The 17,888-nt window shown below is 40.6% G+C and overlaps 1 protein-coding gene across 6 annotated transcripts in view; it reads right to left on the bottom strand.

Moving 5' to 3' along the window:
- Positions 1-16,916, bottom strand: part of LOC113011304 (disks large-associated protein 1-like) — a 154,862-nt gene extending 137,946 nt beyond the window's left edge. For 5 of the 6 annotated variants that reach the window (XM_026150785.1, XM_026150783.1, XM_026150789.1 and 2 more), the window contains exon 1: positions 16,689-16,916. The gene's annotated coding sequence lies outside the window, so the exon portion shown is untranslated. The other variant, XM_026150786.1, reaches the window with a different exon arrangement.
- Between the last annotated feature and the right edge of the window lie 972 nt (positions 16,917-17,888).

The raw sequence follows: 17,888 nt of genomic DNA, 5'->3' as shown, positions 1-17,888 counted from the left end.
ACCCAGGGCGTGGGGCTTAAGTGGTTAAACCTGCAGGACACCGGCCCTTGAGGCCTGGACTTGGACACCGCTGGTATAGGTGAACCTTTATTATTTCTTAAACAGCAGAACAAAATGGTTTTGGTTTTTGCTGAATGTGGAAGCAGAAACCAGCAACAACAGGAATTTCTTTTAAATAAAATCCCAGTGAATAACTCACTGAAAGTAAATTTAGGTCTGTGGCTCATTAACTGTTAAACTCTGAAAATGCATTTTCAGTATTCCAAATTTCCACAATAGATGGCAGCCATGCATAAAATCAGCCAAACGTGACACATTGGAAGAACAAAAAGAAACATTATTATTAAATCTACTGAGGACAATGAACATTGCACATTGAGTAGAAATAACAGAGGATGAGTAACAAGCCATTCAGATAGAACATGTTGCATCACATTTTAAGTGTCAAGCCACTCATTGTGTTCACATGACATGTGTCGTCTAGGCAGCACACCAAAACCAAGCGCTCTAAACTACCCACAGGAATTCTCTCTGACACCATGAATCACTTTTGCCCAAATATGTTTGTTGTTTTTCAGTTTTACAAGAAAAGGAGAAACCTACAAACAAACACTTTTAAACAAGGACACCAGAAACAAAATTCAATGGTTCGGTTTCTTAAATAGAACTTGTCATTGGACCCAGCTCCTTGAGTTAACTGCGTTTTTCTGGTTCCTTGAGCAGTAATGATTTAGTTTCTATAATTTATTATTGAATTTAGCCCTTTTACTGTAACTGATTTTATTGGTAAATTCTGGTTCATGTTCTCTTGTCTATTAGGTCCCTTTTGTGCCTTTGTCTTTGTCTCCATGTCTGTTCGTCCGTGTTTACGTTTCTGTGCATATCACTCCCTCGCCCTCGGTGTGTCTTAGACTACGTCCACGTGTGCACGGGTATTTTTCTGAAATTTTCCGTTTTTGTTTAAAAAAAAAAAAAACATTCACATGTAAACGCAAAAAACAAAGTGAAACGCTATTAAGAACATGCCAAAGCAACAGGTGGCGATATAATCCATACTGTGTAGGAATGTTGACCAATCAGAAATCTAGAAGCCTGGGAGGGAAAAGGTAAACAAAGATGGTGCATGGAAGCAGAAATGAGTCCTAATATGGACAGACAGTGGAATTATTCCTCAATATCACACTGGAATATAAAACACAAGAAAATGTGAAAAAGTGCAGACAGTAGATTGACAGTAACAGTATTTTGTTTCTATCTGCCATTGTAGAAATTCATCTCATGTAAACAATAAGGTGGCGCACAGCATGATGTCAAAAAAGGCTTTGAAATCTCGGTTTTCCTCGTCCACACATAAACACAAAAACACAGTTTTCGAAAATCATCTTTTTAAAATTCTCATTTACAAGTGGACGGAAGGCCCAAAGCCACAGAAACAGCTGTGTGTACATGTGGACCGTAGCCTTAGTTGTGTCGTTATATTTCATCTCCCTTTTCTGTTCCCATGTTCCCCTCCTTGTGTTTCATTCCGTGTTCCCCTTGTCATACATTCATGTATGTCCTCTCTGTGTTAAATGTTTCTGTGATTTGTTACTTCCTGTTTTATTTGCTCACTATTTGTATTTGTTTATATATGTAACCTTTATCTCTCTTCAGACTTTGTCAGGTTGTCTGTTTGTAATACCCATGTTTGTTCCCTTGTGTGTTTTATGCTCCTGTTTTGAATTTCCACAGCACCTGTGAGTCCTCCATTTGGGTCCTTCTTGCCTAACCTTGACAAAAATGTACTAGTTTGTACATGTACTAATTATTTTAGTTCAAAAGGGTCACTCTACAACTTTTTAGATTTTAAATGCAACTGTTTAACTGTTTCTGTTTTACTATTGTACAACACTTGTGCTTTTTTTAACCTTCTCCAAAGATGTATGTATGTATAGGTTTCTGTCAAATAATGCAACACAGACTAATTGGTGGCTGAAAGTGCTTAGTTCCATGCCTAGGCACCAGTAATGCGACACAGTGACCCAGGACAAATTCTGCCTTCCAGCTCACTGTAGTGCAGTGCTTCTCAATTATTTTCTGTTATGCCCCCTCTTAGGAAGAGGAAAACGCCCACCACTCTCCCCCGTGACTACAAATAGTATCATTTGTTTATAAAATTGTTATTATAACTACATCTCCGTATAACATTGTATCCTTATAAACATAAAAAAAAAAGAGAGAGAAAGAAATTTGGATCAGCTTAAAACAAAGAATAACTTTATTAACATTGTTTTTTAGTCTGTAACAGTAAAGATTTGAAGTGCATGTAGTACTGCAACTCTCTAAACTGCTACTACATTTAATAATGTATATGTGTTAGTCCCCGTAGGGAAATTACTCATATGGAAAAGATATATAAATCTTATAAAGTTTGTATCTGTCTTGTGTGAAACTTGTACGTTTTGGATACTTACTAAAACAATATATGAAAGTGGCCACTTTCATGAGTAAATCATATAAGCCTTATATGATTCACTATATGAAGTAAGCTACATCTTATGCAAGTCTTTTATAAGTTTTTACTATTTCTTTTCCATATGGGTATTCCTCTGCATTTAACCCATTCACCCAGTGAAGCAGTGGGCAGCCACCAGTGCAGCGCCCGGGGTGCAGTATGTGGGGATGGTATCTTGCTCAGGGGTACTTAAGGGTAGCCGTTCAGTGGATTCGAACCCCTGACTTTGTGATCATGGGGCAACAACTTTAACTACTGAGCTATCCCTGCCCCAACTGAGATATGCTCCAATTTGCATCAATTTGCCTGAAATAACAAAGAAAAAACCTAAATCCTTATTCAAACTTTAAACATTTTTTGACACCGCGGTCTTTCCTCGTCTCGCACTGTAGTCACAGTGAAGCCAAGCTCTATATATGCTTCGTCATAGTTCCTTTTCTCATTTGTCTCATTATCTCTGCCTTTCTTTTCTTCACTGTTAAATATCTTTCCTTTTTGCTTGATGGTTTGTTTACTATTCTTCTATTCTTGGTGCAAAAAACACTGCCACCTACTGTGGTGGATGTGCAATTACACTTTATTCTAGTATGGCAAAAAAGCATGTTCCACCGGGTTACGTGCACCCCGCCTGACATCGCACCGCCCCACTATTTGAGAACGCTGCTGTAGTGTGAGGCCCTTTTTTCACTGAACTGGCTTAAATTATAGTCTATATGACAAGTACTTAAATGGACTCTTTTGGGGAAATATTGTAAAATTAACTTATCGACGTCATATTTCACAAGGATTTTCATCAATTTTAAATAGCCCAATAAAAAGACTATTTGTCGGGGGGCACGTTAGGAGACCCAGGGTCCTGTGGAGTCGTGGAGTTAAGCCCAGACTGACAGGTGTTTTTGAAAGTAAAGCCCATGTCACAAGGCACAAATTGGTCTCTATCAGCCTGCAGTCTCCATCATAGGATGTCTGTGATGGCAGAAAGGCACAATGAGAAGCTCAGGCTGTAGTGGAGTCACGTGACTCAGGAGACCTCTACAGCAGCCACAGCGATGTGAGGCCGACAGCTCTCGCTACCCGTGTGTTGATTTGCTGTCAGCAACTATCAGCTGCAGCCGTTAACGATCTTTACACAGGTTCCCGGATCAGAAACTTTTACACCTTGTACTTGCCTTTCCTTCCTTTTTGTGGCCAAAGGCTTTAGGTATAGTTATTCTGAAATCTACATTATCTTTCAGTTTTGGGTAACCTTACCTTTCTTTTTTAACCTCTGGCAGTTCACACCTTACCTTTGTACCATTTCAAGCTATTCATTGGACTTGAACGACTTGAACTGCAATAAATAATTGGAAAAATGAAGGTGTTCTAAAACTTTTGACTGGTAATGTATGTATTCCCCGACATATCAGGGGGTGAGCTGTAGTTTAGATTGAACTTTTGATTGAGCTTGACTTCACGGATCGACTCCGTGAAGTCAAGTCTTTTGGCATGCGTGTTATCCACAGAAACCTCTGAATCTCCACTAAAAGCTCATATAAACCTTTTCTACAAAACAACCAACCAAACACAGTGAAAACAACAAACAATTAAAAGAGCAGTTGCATAATTTCACAAAATATGCCTAAACACAAACAACCAAGCCATGAACTCACTCAGCTTCATTTAACCAAGCAAACGCCACATTGTCTAAAAGCAGAGATCGCACCGATTACAAGACTGCAAGTTTCGTCATACCCGACCAAAATTCCAGCCGCAAAAGAAGACTACAAATATATTTCAAATTCGAAAAACAATAACATGGAAACTTGCACATGCTATTTTTCTCTGTTTCTCTCGCCAATAGCCGCTGTAGCTCCTTTACTGGACACAATCTAGTTGTTAAGTGATGACATATGAACCCTGCTTGTGGCTCCAACCTACTCTGCGTTTATTAATGCTGTTGTGTTTTTAACATGTTTTAATGCTTTGTATCTTGTTCTACTTAATCTGAATAAGCCCCTAAAAAGAAAAGTCAGTGATCACTGTCGGCCCCTCTCGGTTTTTATTATCACTGTTCATTGGCAGAACATTTTAAAGCTCTGTTTTTAAAACCTCATTTTTCACTGTTTCATTTCAGCAGCATCAGTCTTTGCACAAATAATATCCATGTTCATTCCTGGTTTTCTGGAGTTTATTGTCTTCTGATGCATATTTTCAAAGTGGGTATATGCAATAAAATCCGAAATTAAATTAGGCAAAGAAAAAAATGTTAAAGCATTTCTATGTTCCAGCCTCAGTCACTTAACATCTGCTGTAATATTTACACTCTGATGAAAGTGTTAGCTTTATTTTGATACCAATATTGTTTACACAGAGTTTGTAATTGCAGAGGAATACTTTATTCATTTTGGAGCAGGAAGCTCAGAAAGCCCAGTGGTGCTTCAGATGTTAAATCATGTCCAAAAACAAATGTTATTTTCAAACATATAGTGGCTAAAATAGCACTGGTATACTCATTCAAATCAACTATTCAACATTTTCTTGTTTATAAAATTATAAAATAAAAAATGTGATGAACTCAAATTGCAGAAACAAAAGCCTAGACAGTGACAAAAAATACGACTGACCAAGAACAGTCACAGGTATCACAGCTGGTTTATTTAACGTTTTCTTTAGTGTGTGGGGAGACACCGACATGCAGAGTTTAAAACATTCTTCATTTTGCAATGGATGACTTTTCATCTGGTGGAATAATTTCACAGCAGGAATTTCAGGCTGTTGCCATATTTGGTCGCATTTAAACAAGCATGCTTGCCGCAGTGTGCCGGGTAGAAAGTTTTTCGGGTGCGGGGGAGGATTTATTATGAATTCGCACCGTGTGAGAAAAAAAAAAAACTCACAGTGAATTACATGCAGATAGCTTAATATTTCCATGGCAACCTATACTCGATGGTTACAATAAAGCCATTTTAACCATTGTACGTGGAAACTGTAAAGGAGGAAGTCTTGATGCATGTTCGATCATCCAGGTGAGTAAAACCCAGGTTGATTCTGTTCATCACTGGGAGGAACCTTTCGTCACTCATCCAGTGACTTCTTCAGTCTCAGCTGACTGCAGGTTTGCAACCTTATAAACAGGGCATTTGCACAATGACTGAAACTAGCACCACTGAATGAACAATGGGCTGTGCAAATATGCAAAAAGCTGACGTGTACTGTAAACCTACGCATACGGATCAGTATTTAAGGTTTGACTCTCATCATCCACTGGAGCATAAACTGGGTGTCATTAGGACACTACAACACAGAGCGAACACCATCCCCACAGACACAGCGGCCAGGGAGGCAGAAGAACACCAAGAAGGCCCTGAGTAAATGTGGTTATCCCAGCTGGACTTTTGTCAAAGCTGGGAAGGCGCCTAAAGAAAGGTCCAGCCGATCCAGGAGAGAAGGACAACCGCCACCTAAGCGAAAACCTGTAGTGATCCCGTATATGTCAGGAGTATCCGAACAGTTGAGACACATTTTTTCTAAACATCGCATCTCTGTGGCTTTCAAACCCCAAAACACGCTGCGCCAAAAAACTGGTCCACCCAAGGATCGGGTCCCCCGACACAAACAGAGTAATATACTGTACGCTGTTACGTGCCAGGAGGACTGCCATGATTTATACATCGTGGAAACCAAACAACCTCTGGCGAAGAGGATGGCATAACACAGAAGAGCCACCTCGTCAGGCCAGGACTCTACAGTCTATTCACACCTACAGGCCAGTGGACACTCTTTCAATGATAGACAGGGAGGAACGCTGGTTTGAGGGCGGAGTCAAGGAGGCCATTTACGTGAAAAGGGAAAGACCATCTCTGAATCGAGGAGGGGGCCTAAGGGTACATCTTTCGCCATCTTACAATGCTGTGATTGCAGCCATTCCCCAACTCTCTGTAAATGGTACTCATGGATAGGGATGGGTATCGAAAACCGGTTCTTGTTGAGAACCGGTTCCCACTGTTTCAATTCCTTGGAATCGTTTGCCACTTTTAAAAACGATTCCCTTATTGATTCCAGTCGCCCCGAATGACGTCATCACGTTGAGTAGCGTCTTTTACCCAGTAGGAAACACGGCGCCTGAGCGGCACAAACGCTCAAAAGTTTGGTTACACTTTATGAGAAAGGATGACAACAGGGCAACTTGCAATACTTGCAAAGTAGAGATTTCATCAAAGGGAGGAAACACTACGAATATGCAAAAGCATTTGCTCAAAAAACCACGCGATTGCTTTCAACGAATGTCGTGTTTTTGATCCGCTCCGGACTAGCGAAGCTCAACCCAGCAGCAGCGGTAGCGTTTCCACGTCCTCTCCCGTTAATACTGCAGGTAACTAATCAATTAGCATTGCATATTATGTTAGCGCGATTTACCTTATTACAAAACCTGCTATTACTGTGCGTTGCATTTAGATAACCATGATGAGAGAGACAGAGTCTGGCTGGCTCAGATGCTGGCAGTTCTCGCTGCAGTCTACCAGTAGCGTCTCCTTTCAGGCCAGGATAGACGAATGTCACCCAGCAGTGTCTAAGTTTGTGGTCAAAGGCTTGCACCCATTTGCCACAGCAGATGCCCCCGATTTCACTTTGGTAAGTGAATGTGTTTAATTGTAGGCAGGACATTACTGGATATTCTTGTGTAATTGCTACAGAATAATTGATGTTAAACTTTGTTATTGCTACAGGAGAATATTTATTTTATTATTTTACATATACATTTTTTTTTCCTGGGGACCCTGTGACACCCCATTGAAGAGCCGTAGGCTGGATCTCTTAAGATCTCACTGTTGGGTTTGTAAGGCCATGTTACTCCTAAATTTCTATCTTGTTCAAAGAGAAGATATAAAACACAGTTCTAAGCTAATCTACTTTAGTGTTCTCCTTTTTTTTTAAAAAGAATCGATAAGAGAATCGATAAGGAATCGAATCGTTAAAATCTTATCAATACCCATCCCTACTCATGGCCATTGATCAGTGGCCATGACAGTTTGCATATTAATGATCCAGGAACTGACCTCCCAGCCCATTGTTCATTCAGTGGGCTGGTTTCAGTCATTATGCAAATGTCCTGTTTATAAGATTGGGGAAACCTGCAGTCAGCTGAGACTGAAGAAGTCACCTGGATGATTGACGAAAGGTTTTTCCCACTGAAAACGCTTCGTCCAGATGAACAGAATCAACCTTTTGGGATGTACAGGGGAAAAAAAATTTTTTTTGTTCCGGTCGCAGAACAATGGACTGGCTCTTCACCGTTCTGAGGATTGTTGCATAATTTGCAACAATCCTCTGTATAACATTCAGGTATACAAAGGAGACTGTTCATGGAGGAGCTTGGGCAACAACTGGTGATACCTCACATCAAGCGACGGAGGTTAGCAATTAAGCTACATTTCTTTTGCTCTTCCTTCTATAGTGATCTCAGAATTTGAACTACTGTATTTGCACTGTGATTTGTTATAATAAAGTTTGACTTGACAGGCTATTCCCCGTACACCAGCAGCAGCCAGACTGGTTATGGAGAACCAGTCCTTCCTTGCCTAGCTGCCCCTCCTGGCTCATCACCCAAAAGCAGAGGGTGCAAATTCTGCCCTCGCCAGAGTGATCTCAAAACATCAAAAATGTGCCAAAAATGCAATGCATACATCTCATAAGTCAGGTAACAAGCTGGAATAAAGTTGAACAAAAAATTGAAACACAGAGGTGGGTGATAATACTTTATGCCTTATACAAAGCGAAACCAGACGGGGTCATTTTTAACCCAGGAGGACAACAGGTGTGATAATGTGCAGCCGTTAAAAAAAATTGAAGTGGTTTAAAACCAGCATCCTATCTCAACATCTACTTATATCAGTCTGTGATGATCTATCAAAACAAGTCACTCTGATTGTTAACTATAATAAGAATACTTGATGATTTTATTTATTTTTACTCAAAAAAGGTCATGTGAATGAGGTCTTATTGGCAAATTTCAGATGGCATAAAGAAATTGTGTTAATGTGTCTGAACAAGCTGTAATTGGAAGTGTAACAGAATTGGGTGAAGTATCACCTTTCTATTCTCTAAATAACAATTAAACCACATGGGGCCAATTTTGACCCTAGAGGACGAGGTGTGATATACTTTAATGGAAACGAGTTCTATTGGCCCTAAATTCACTGATTGAAGAAAATAAGAACAACCCCAGGTTTCTCTTCAGCACTGTAGCCAGGCTGACAAAAAGTCAGAGCTCTTTTGAGCCAACCATCCCTTTAACATTAACTAGTAATGACTTCATGAACTTCTTCACAAATAAAATTTTTATCATTAGAGAATAAATTACCAATAATCATCCCACAGATGTAATATTATCTACAGCTACTCTTAGTACCATTGATGTTAAGTTAGACTCTTTTTCTCTAATTGATCTTTCTGAGTTAACTTCAATAATTACTTCCTCCAAACCATCAACGTGTCTTTTAGACCCCATTCCTACAAAACTGCTCAAAGAAGTCCTGCCATTAATTAATGCTTCGATCTTAAATATGATCAACCTATCTCTAATGATCGGCTATGTACCACAGGCCTTCAAGCTGGCTGTAGTTAAACCTTTACTCAAAAAGCATCTCTAGACCCAGCAGTCTTAGCTAATTATAGGCCAATCTCCAACCTTCCTTTATATCAAACATCCTTGAAAGAGTAGTTGTCAAACAGCTAACAGATCATCTGCAGAGGTTTATTTGAAGAGTTTCAGTCAGGTTTCAGAGCTCATCACAGCACAGAAACAGCTTTAGTGAAGGTTACAAATGATCTTCTTATGGCCTCTGACAGTGGACTCATCTCTGTGCTTGTCCTGCTAGACCTTAGTGCAGCATTCGATACTGTCGACCATAATATCCTATTAGAGCGATTAGAACATGCTGTAGGTATTACAGGTACTGCACTCCAGTGGTTTGTATCATATCTATCTAATAGACTCCAGTTTGTGCATGTAAATGGAGAGTCCTCTTCACACACTGAGGTTAATTATGGAGTTCCACAGGGTTCAGTGCTAGGACCAATTCTGTTTACATTATACATGCTTCCCTTAGGCAGTATCATTAGAAGACATAGCATACATTTTCACTGCTATGCAGATGACACCCAGCTCTATCTGTCCATGAAGCCAGATAACACACACCAATGAGTTAAACTGCAGGAATGTCTTAAAGACATAAAGACCTGGATGGCCGCTAACTTTCTGCTTCTTAATTCAGATCAAACTGAGGTTATTGTACTCCGCCCTGAAAATCTTAGAAATATGGTATCTAACCAGATTCTTACTCTGGATGGCATTACCTTGGCCTCCAGTAACACTGTGAGGAACCTTGGAGTCATTTTTGACCAGGAGATGTCCTTCAACGCACATATTAAACAAATATGTAAGACTGCTTTCTTCCATTTGTGCAACATCTCTAAAGTTAGAAATATCCTGTCTCAGAGTGACGCTGAAAAACTAGTTCATGCATTTATTACTTCCAGGCTGGACTACTGTAATTCATTATTATCAGGATGTCCAAAAAACTCCCTGAAAAGCCTTCAGCTAATCCAAAATGCTGCAGCAAGAGTCCTGACAGGGACTAGAAAGAGAGAGCAGATTTCTCCTGTTTTGTCTTCCCTTCATTGGCTTCCTGTTAAATCCAGAATTGAATTCAAAATCCTGCTCCTCACATACAAAGTCTTAAATAATCAGGCCCCATCTTATCTTAATGACCTTGTAGTACCATATCACCCTATTAGAGCACTTCGCTCTCACACTGCAGGCCTACTTGTTGTTCCTAGAGTATTTAAAAGTAGAATGGGAGGCAGAGCCTTCAGTTTTCAGGCCCCTCTTCTGTGGAACCAGCTTCCAGTTTGGATTCAGGAGACAGACACTATCTCTACTTTCAAGATTAGGCTTCAAACTTTCCTTTTTGCTAAAGCATATAGTTAGGGCTGGACCAGGTGACCCTGAATCCTCCCTTAGTTATGCTGCAATAGACGTAGGCTGCCGGGGGATTCCCATGATGCATTGAGTTTTTCCTTTCCAGTCACCTTTCTCACTTACTATGTGTTAATAGACCTCTCTGCATTGAATCATATCTGTTATTAACCTCTGTCTCTCTTCCACAGCATGTGTTTAGCCTGTCTTCCTTCTCTCACCCCAACCGGTCGCAGCAGATGGCCCCGCCCCTCCCTGAGCCTGGTTCTGCCGGAGGTTTCTTCCTGTTAAAAGGGAGTTTTTCCTTCCCACTGTCGCCAAAGTGCTTGCTCATAGGGGGTCATATGATTGTTGGGTTTTTCTCTGTATCTATGAATCGCCTTGAGGCGACTTTTGTTGTGATTTGGCGCTATATAAATAAAATTGAATTGAATTGAATTGAATTGAATTGAATTGAATTGAATTCCAAAATGAAGAGAAGATTTTGTGGTAATGAACTGAACTAAGACTAAAGATGTAACACAGAACTATATACACTATAGGCTTTAAATAACAGTCAAATAACATGGGGTCATTTTTGAGTGTGAAACTTCTTTGAGCAGTCTCAACTGATCTCTAACTCTTTGTCAGCTTTGCTACAGTGTTGTATCACATTTCTTTTCTTTTACTTATTAAACTGGCCACTGAACATCCAAACTTCATCTGAGTCACAGAAAAGAGAAATGAATCTGAACGTGAGTCACAGGAAGTACTTGGAAAAAACAGAGAAGCTTGATAATGCTCAGAAAAAGTTCTGCATTACTACACACTTTACTGCCTCTAACACATTGTGTCGAATGAGTGCTGCATTGACTGCAAGGATAAATATGAGAGACATACCAAATAACATGGGAACAGGCTAGGACTTTGAAATGATGACCAAAAACATGGTTAGACCAAATGATTCTGACATTTACGTCCATTTGTGCATTAGTGGGAAAGAGAGAGGCGCAGAGAGTGCAAGAGGGGAAAAAAGGATGATGACTATATAAGAAAAAGAATTTCAAGGCTGTGCTTCTTCCACTTTACCCTGTGTAACAGATTCTGACCGTGAGCTTTGAGTTCACCAGACCCAAATCAAACCTGCATTAGTAAGAATCCACACTGTAAATCATTCTTTACAAAACAGATCATGTGTCCAGAGCAAGGATAGATTAAGAGAATACAGCGTCAATCTCAGCTAGCATATTATAGTTTATGACAGCAGTATGTATTTGATTTCTCCCCACAGCAACTTGTCTTGCATTTGTGTGACTGGTCAATGCACAATGCTCGCAGGTGATCAACACAAGAAAGACTGTTAATTTTAGCTATTTTTAAGCTCTTAATACGCAGCAGTAAGAGCTTAAGGACACTGCAATGTAATGTGTCACTGTGATTTGTTGACTGCATCCACAAACACAGCTGAGTGAGTTAGGTTAGCGGGAACTGGAAAAAGATTTTCTGTCACCATCCCTGTCCAAAAACAAAAGTTTTAGTTCATCTCCAAAACACAAATGAATATGGGGTTTTTCTTTCAAACTACTCATCACACAATTTTGTTTCTGTGTGATGTTTTGAGATTAATGATGTGCACCAGAAGGCATTCTTCAACAGCCCTGTTGGCAACAGGTATTCCTTGACCTTTAACAGTAAACAATGTTTAAATCATACTACCTGAAAACACACTTTGCTTGTTTTCCATTTGTCTGAAAAGATTTAGACCAATTTATATAATTTTTAATCACAAAATATTGTGCATAGATAACAGTCTTAGAATTCCTTTATTGTTCGAGCTCTAGCTGCCAATGGACTGATTCTTATAGCGCTTTTCTACTCTCCTGGAGCACTCTATACATGCTGCATTCACCCAAGCACTTTGTTCTCTTAAGCTAATATTCACACACATTCATACTCCAATGGAGTTAGTATCTTGCCCAAGGACACTTGGCTACTTGAATACTGGGAACCACCCAACCTTCCAATCAGTAGATGACCTGCTCTACCTCCTGAGTTACAGCCACCCCATAGATGTAGCCTGAGTTTCGATCATGGAGGCACTTAAGTCAGCACAAGGCCCCGTTGGCTTGCATGACTGTCATGCAGTCATGCATGCAGATTTCAACTGTGATCATGGCACTTAAAAGAATCATTTGAGTCATTTGTTTTTTGGTTTTCTGTTTTTTGAGGGGGGTTTTGCCATGTGTGATAACTTCACTCTTAGAGATGGAGAAAAAAATGAGTAAGAGAAGACAGGAGAGGAAGATGAGAGGTTATTTTTAAAGCAAGACCTGCCGATAAACTGGAAATGTAAAGCTTAAATGTGAATTTGTGTGAAGTATGTTAGATTTTGACAGTAAATCTACATGATAGGTTGCTCAAGTTATCTTGCCATTTTATATAGAGAAATATCTTTAATATCAAATTAAATGGTAAATGGACTGGTTCTTGTAAAGCACTTTTCTACTCTACCTGAGCACACATGCTTCGTATGCCTCATTCACCAATTTAAACACATTCATACAAATTCATACTCTAGCAGACACGTCAGAGATAAACCTGGCCCACATAGCAAAATTGGTATGGCCTGGATCTGGCCCACACAATGTGCTTACACATGGCCCACATATCGCAAAGAATGACGGCCCTTTGGTGGCCCACATTTGGTTTGCCAGATGTGGCCCACACATGGGCCAGCACAAGGCCAGTTGCAGGCACACTGGTGGTCCTGTGCTGGTCCATGTGTGGGCCACATCTGGCAAACCAAATGTGGGCCACCAAAGGGCCGTCATTCTTTGCGGTATGTGGGCCTATGTAAGTTTTGTGCACCCACGGGCCAGTTGCAGACACACTGCTGGCCCTGTGCTGGCCCAGAACAGTTTCAGCTCTGGCATCAGATGTCAGTCTAATGTGTACCTTAATCAAGCCATGTAATAACAACATGCGCCAGAACATGCAAAACAGTGCAAAAGTAACGTGAAAAAACTCTGTTCAGACAGTGAATTGACTGACTCTTATATAGCGCTTTTCTAGTCTCCCAGATTACTCCAAGTGCTCTATTCAACATGCCACATTCACACACTTTCTCTAAACTGAGTGCTTCCTAACTACATTCACACACATTCACGCAGACTAGAGGACCCAGGGATCAAACCACTAACCTTCCGATCAGTGGGTGACCTGCTCTACCTCCTGAGCTACAGCCAACCAGTGGTACACATGAGTAAACCCTCACTAGGTTTTGGATAAAGTGTACACTCACAAACCTGTCAAACCTGCATTAGAAACGTTGGCTACCATAGCAGTATAGTATTGCAACATGGCATTTTGGTCTTCTACCTAAAATAGGAAAATAGGAACATAAATATCATTGCCAGACCTGGCCCACATCTGGTTGACATACACCCTGCCATGACACCAGCCAATCAGAAGTGCCAGCTTGATGTTGGATCCGGGCCAGACCTGTTTTCTATGAGCCTGGGCCACATAAACCAAAGCACAATCAAGCCAGATGTGGCATGCCATCACATAAACAGTGCCATCTATGCCAGGCCTAGCCCATATCTGGATGGCATACGTCTTATCATGTCAGAAGTCAGCCAGCAGTGCCGGCTTGATACCACATCCGGGCCAGACCTCCTTACTATGTGGGGGGGTTTGCATGTCGGCATGCAGACTGGGATCCAAACACTAAACTTCTGATTAGTAGATGGCCTGCATGACATTCCACGTTATTCAACATTGGTACAGTTTCAACACAATATCACAGCAAAGCATGTCATGTCAGACGCGCCAGTCCACTGTGTCCATTTCACACTTTGCCTCTCCAAAGCGTGAAATGTACTCACACACAGAAGTTGCAGTACCAACAGGGGAGATCATTTATTTAAAGCTAAGAAGTTACTATTGTGCAAGGAAGGTATGACGTACATTTCAGGGTCCTTCTATGCCAGAAATGATTAAGCTAGGTGGCTAATATGTATTTATATGTAAATGTGTTCGTAATGTCTGCCTGATTATTTTCATGTTTACTTGAAATAAAATATCTCTCTGCAGGTCCTGCAGCTTACTGCAACTTCTGCATGTGTGTCCATTGAATGCTGTGGACCGTTATGTCTGTTACAGGGCCAAGTGTATCCAAGCCACTGCTAGAGGAGCAGGTCCTGGGTAGCAGCAGAGATGTTATCAGAGTGGCATGTCACTCAAAGAAATCTGAATTGAGATTAGAATTCTAAAACGAAAGCATCGATCATATTTTGCTGGATGTTCTGTATATGCAGTTTTTATGTCTCCTTGACCACTGAAATAAAAGTTAATTCAGATGTTGCTTCCAAATATGAGCAAAGATGTATTTCAACATGGCTGCTTAGTAACAGGACTTGCTTGTATTTGTCTTGGTGCTGGTGACATCTGGCTCTCAGAGTAATAGTTAATCACGAAGGGTAGCAGAGGGCATCTTTTAGTGTTAAAGTTCAGTTTCTTTAGCTTCAATATGTTGACAACCGGTCAAGAGAACAAGATCGGGGACAGCCAATAAATATGCATTTACATGTGTTTTAACTTAAAAAAGAGCAGTCTTCACTTTGTATATTATTATTTTTAAAGGCTCAAGATGTGATTAAACTAATGAAGTTGATAAAGAAAATATTGTCCAAGCACACACATCTTTTAACTGTGGGAGGAAGCTGGAATACCTGAAAAGCAACCCCCCCCCCCAGGAGATTTGAACCAGGAACCATCTTCCTGTGAGGCAACACTGCTAACCACTGCAGCTACTCTATGTTTAAAAGAAATGCTTTTTATTCTGGTGCAAAATCAACCTTTCTAATGGACTTGGACGCTATAAAACCCTAACGTTTAATGTACAATGGCATAAAGCTGGAGCACATCCTCATACTGTGTTGAGTTTTGCAAAAACGCCTTGAACTGAAATCATTACACAATTACAAACACTGTCACAGGATTCTTGTTAATAATGCCAATGAATAGCAAATGCTGCTTCCACCCTCCCTATCAGATAATTATGCATTTACAATGTGTTATTGTGTGGAATATCAACGCTTTCTTCTTATGCTGAATGTATAAATAGAGAGAGGGTAAACTAAATTTTGTGTCTGATGTTTTGTCTAAGTCACTTCTGTAAGAAATGACTGTACTGCATAACTGAGATTTCCACATTGTGTGGGAGAATAATCACGATAAAATAATCCTTTCAGAGCTGACACTCACACTGCCCACACTGTTATCATTAGCCTACCAGTTGGTCTTCTTGAATTAGAAACATGCTGGATCTGCATGTCCTCTCATCCTCAGCCACAGGCGACAACTGACATAGCTCCTCTGAGCTCACAACTCCTCACTGGAGCGGAAGATACAGTGCGTACATCCCCGCATGAGACTGCAACATACAGCACGTCTGACATCTCATCAACCTTTGCATTTAATGTCGAGATAAGCTCATTTTCGGCCAACGTAACCTTGACTGCTTTTCTCCACAAAAACCTCCATCCAGCTGTGCCAGTGCGGTCTGCACAGGCACATCCAGTCCAACAGCATCGAGGTATTCCTTCATCAGTTATGTCTGACTGGCACGGAGCGAAAGCCACATTACATGTCCAGTCATTCGTTATGTGTCTTTTGAAGCCCACAGCCCCCCCGCAATACCCTAGCTTATTATTCACAATCTCTTTGGGGAAATCCTTCAAATTTCGACACACCTTCTCTTTAGCTCCACTGGCTTCTTGTCAGCACTATTTTCTTTGCTAGCGGCTCGGCGCCGATCACATCCACAAACTTTGACTTGCACTGATATTGATGACGCGTTGCGTGGAGACATTTAACCGATTTCTGCTGAACACATCGAAGATTTTCGTCAAAATATGTTAAGGATTTGACAGCTTAAGAACAGAGCAATACCACCTCAAATCAGCCGACAATTTGAAAGGCGACAGCAGCATACATTCCCACGCGCGAGCCTGGCACGTTCTCAGGGCTGCCGCTGGATCTTCCATTAACGCCGCTGCAGCTCAGGGCAAAATAAATGTGAAGCATACGGCTGTTAATGACAGCTGTCACATTACGAAGCGCGTCTAAAGGTATCACCGGGTATCGTTCTGTTACCGGTGTGACTCATTCCAAAACAGGTAGCGGATGTATTGATAAACTGTTGTATCCTGTCACGCGCTCCAACCTGAATCTATCAATTAGAGCACATCTTACCTCTGGCAGCTCCTTACACCATCGCTGAAAGGACGCACCGGCTGCTAAATCCAAAAGCACGTCGGTATCTGGAAGCAAAGCGATGACTACAGAGTCACCGGTGGAATGTGTGTGTATGTGTGTGACTCGCTTGGATGTGCGTTTTTGCGTGAGCGTGGATGTGGGGGCACGGGTGGCGCAAGACAGCCGTCCGCAAACGATAAATTACCAACAGGCAGCCAGAATGACACCGGAAGACCGGCGGGTTACAGCAAGTTTTAATGAATTAATATGGCTTACCTACCAAAATTAGACTGGGGTCTTTCTGGAATTTGTACTATCCTCAGGTCATCCTTTGACAGAGGTGTCGTTATATACGAGCCTCCAGGCAGACATGTGTTCGAACTGTTTCATATATAGCTAATGCAGATCTGCTTTTTTTTAACGTGTAAATGCCCTAAACAGCATATCTAGCCTTTGGCAACCATGTGACACCAACAGTGACTACTGCAATCAATAATTCAAAATCAGTCCAAAATATTTGAGTCTTTTTCTGATACTGATACAGCATACATTTATGTAAATACAATCAAGTGTATTTTATTTTGAAACAGAAAGGAAGTGCAATTTTGTTACTGCAACAAACTTAACTCCGGGGGAAAAGGGACTTGGAGAATTGAGGGTTAAGATAAAGGAAAACAGGAATCTTAGTGTGTTGATAAGGTTTTTATTCAATGTAATTTTGAGCAGAGACTCCATTTCCAGCCTTCTACTAAACTATATGCAGCAATTTCTCATTTTGCTGTATCAGTTTATCATAGAAATGTCTTTATGTATAAATTTGGAGGTACACAAAAATTATGCGTGAGGTATATCATTTTCATGTATTGAGTATAATGCAATGGAGCTCTTGTTCATTACTGTAAACACACAGACATATAACCAATTTAAATGAAGTTGTTCACCTGCTCTTTTAAGTGATAAACTAAATGGTTGTCTGTCTTTCTTTGCCAAAACCGCTAATGGTGAGCTACAATTGTTTATAGTCTGCTGGCGATATTCACATGTTGGTGAAATCTTAAACGCAGACAAGCTTGGTTTTGGCTTCATTTTTAGCCCTTAAATGGATGTGGGCACAAATTATTTCATCATTTCCATATAAAACATCAGGTTATACTGGCAATGGAAAAACACAGGAAAAAAAGTAACACTAGCACAGTA

This window comes from Astatotilapia calliptera, chromosome 18 (genome assembly GCF_900246225.1).
Source record: "Astatotilapia calliptera chromosome 18, fAstCal1.2, whole genome shotgun sequence".
Classification (NCBI taxonomy): Eukaryota; Metazoa; Chordata; class Actinopteri; order Cichliformes; family Cichlidae; genus Astatotilapia; species Astatotilapia calliptera.
This window is presented reverse-complemented; position numbering and strand designations above follow the sequence as displayed.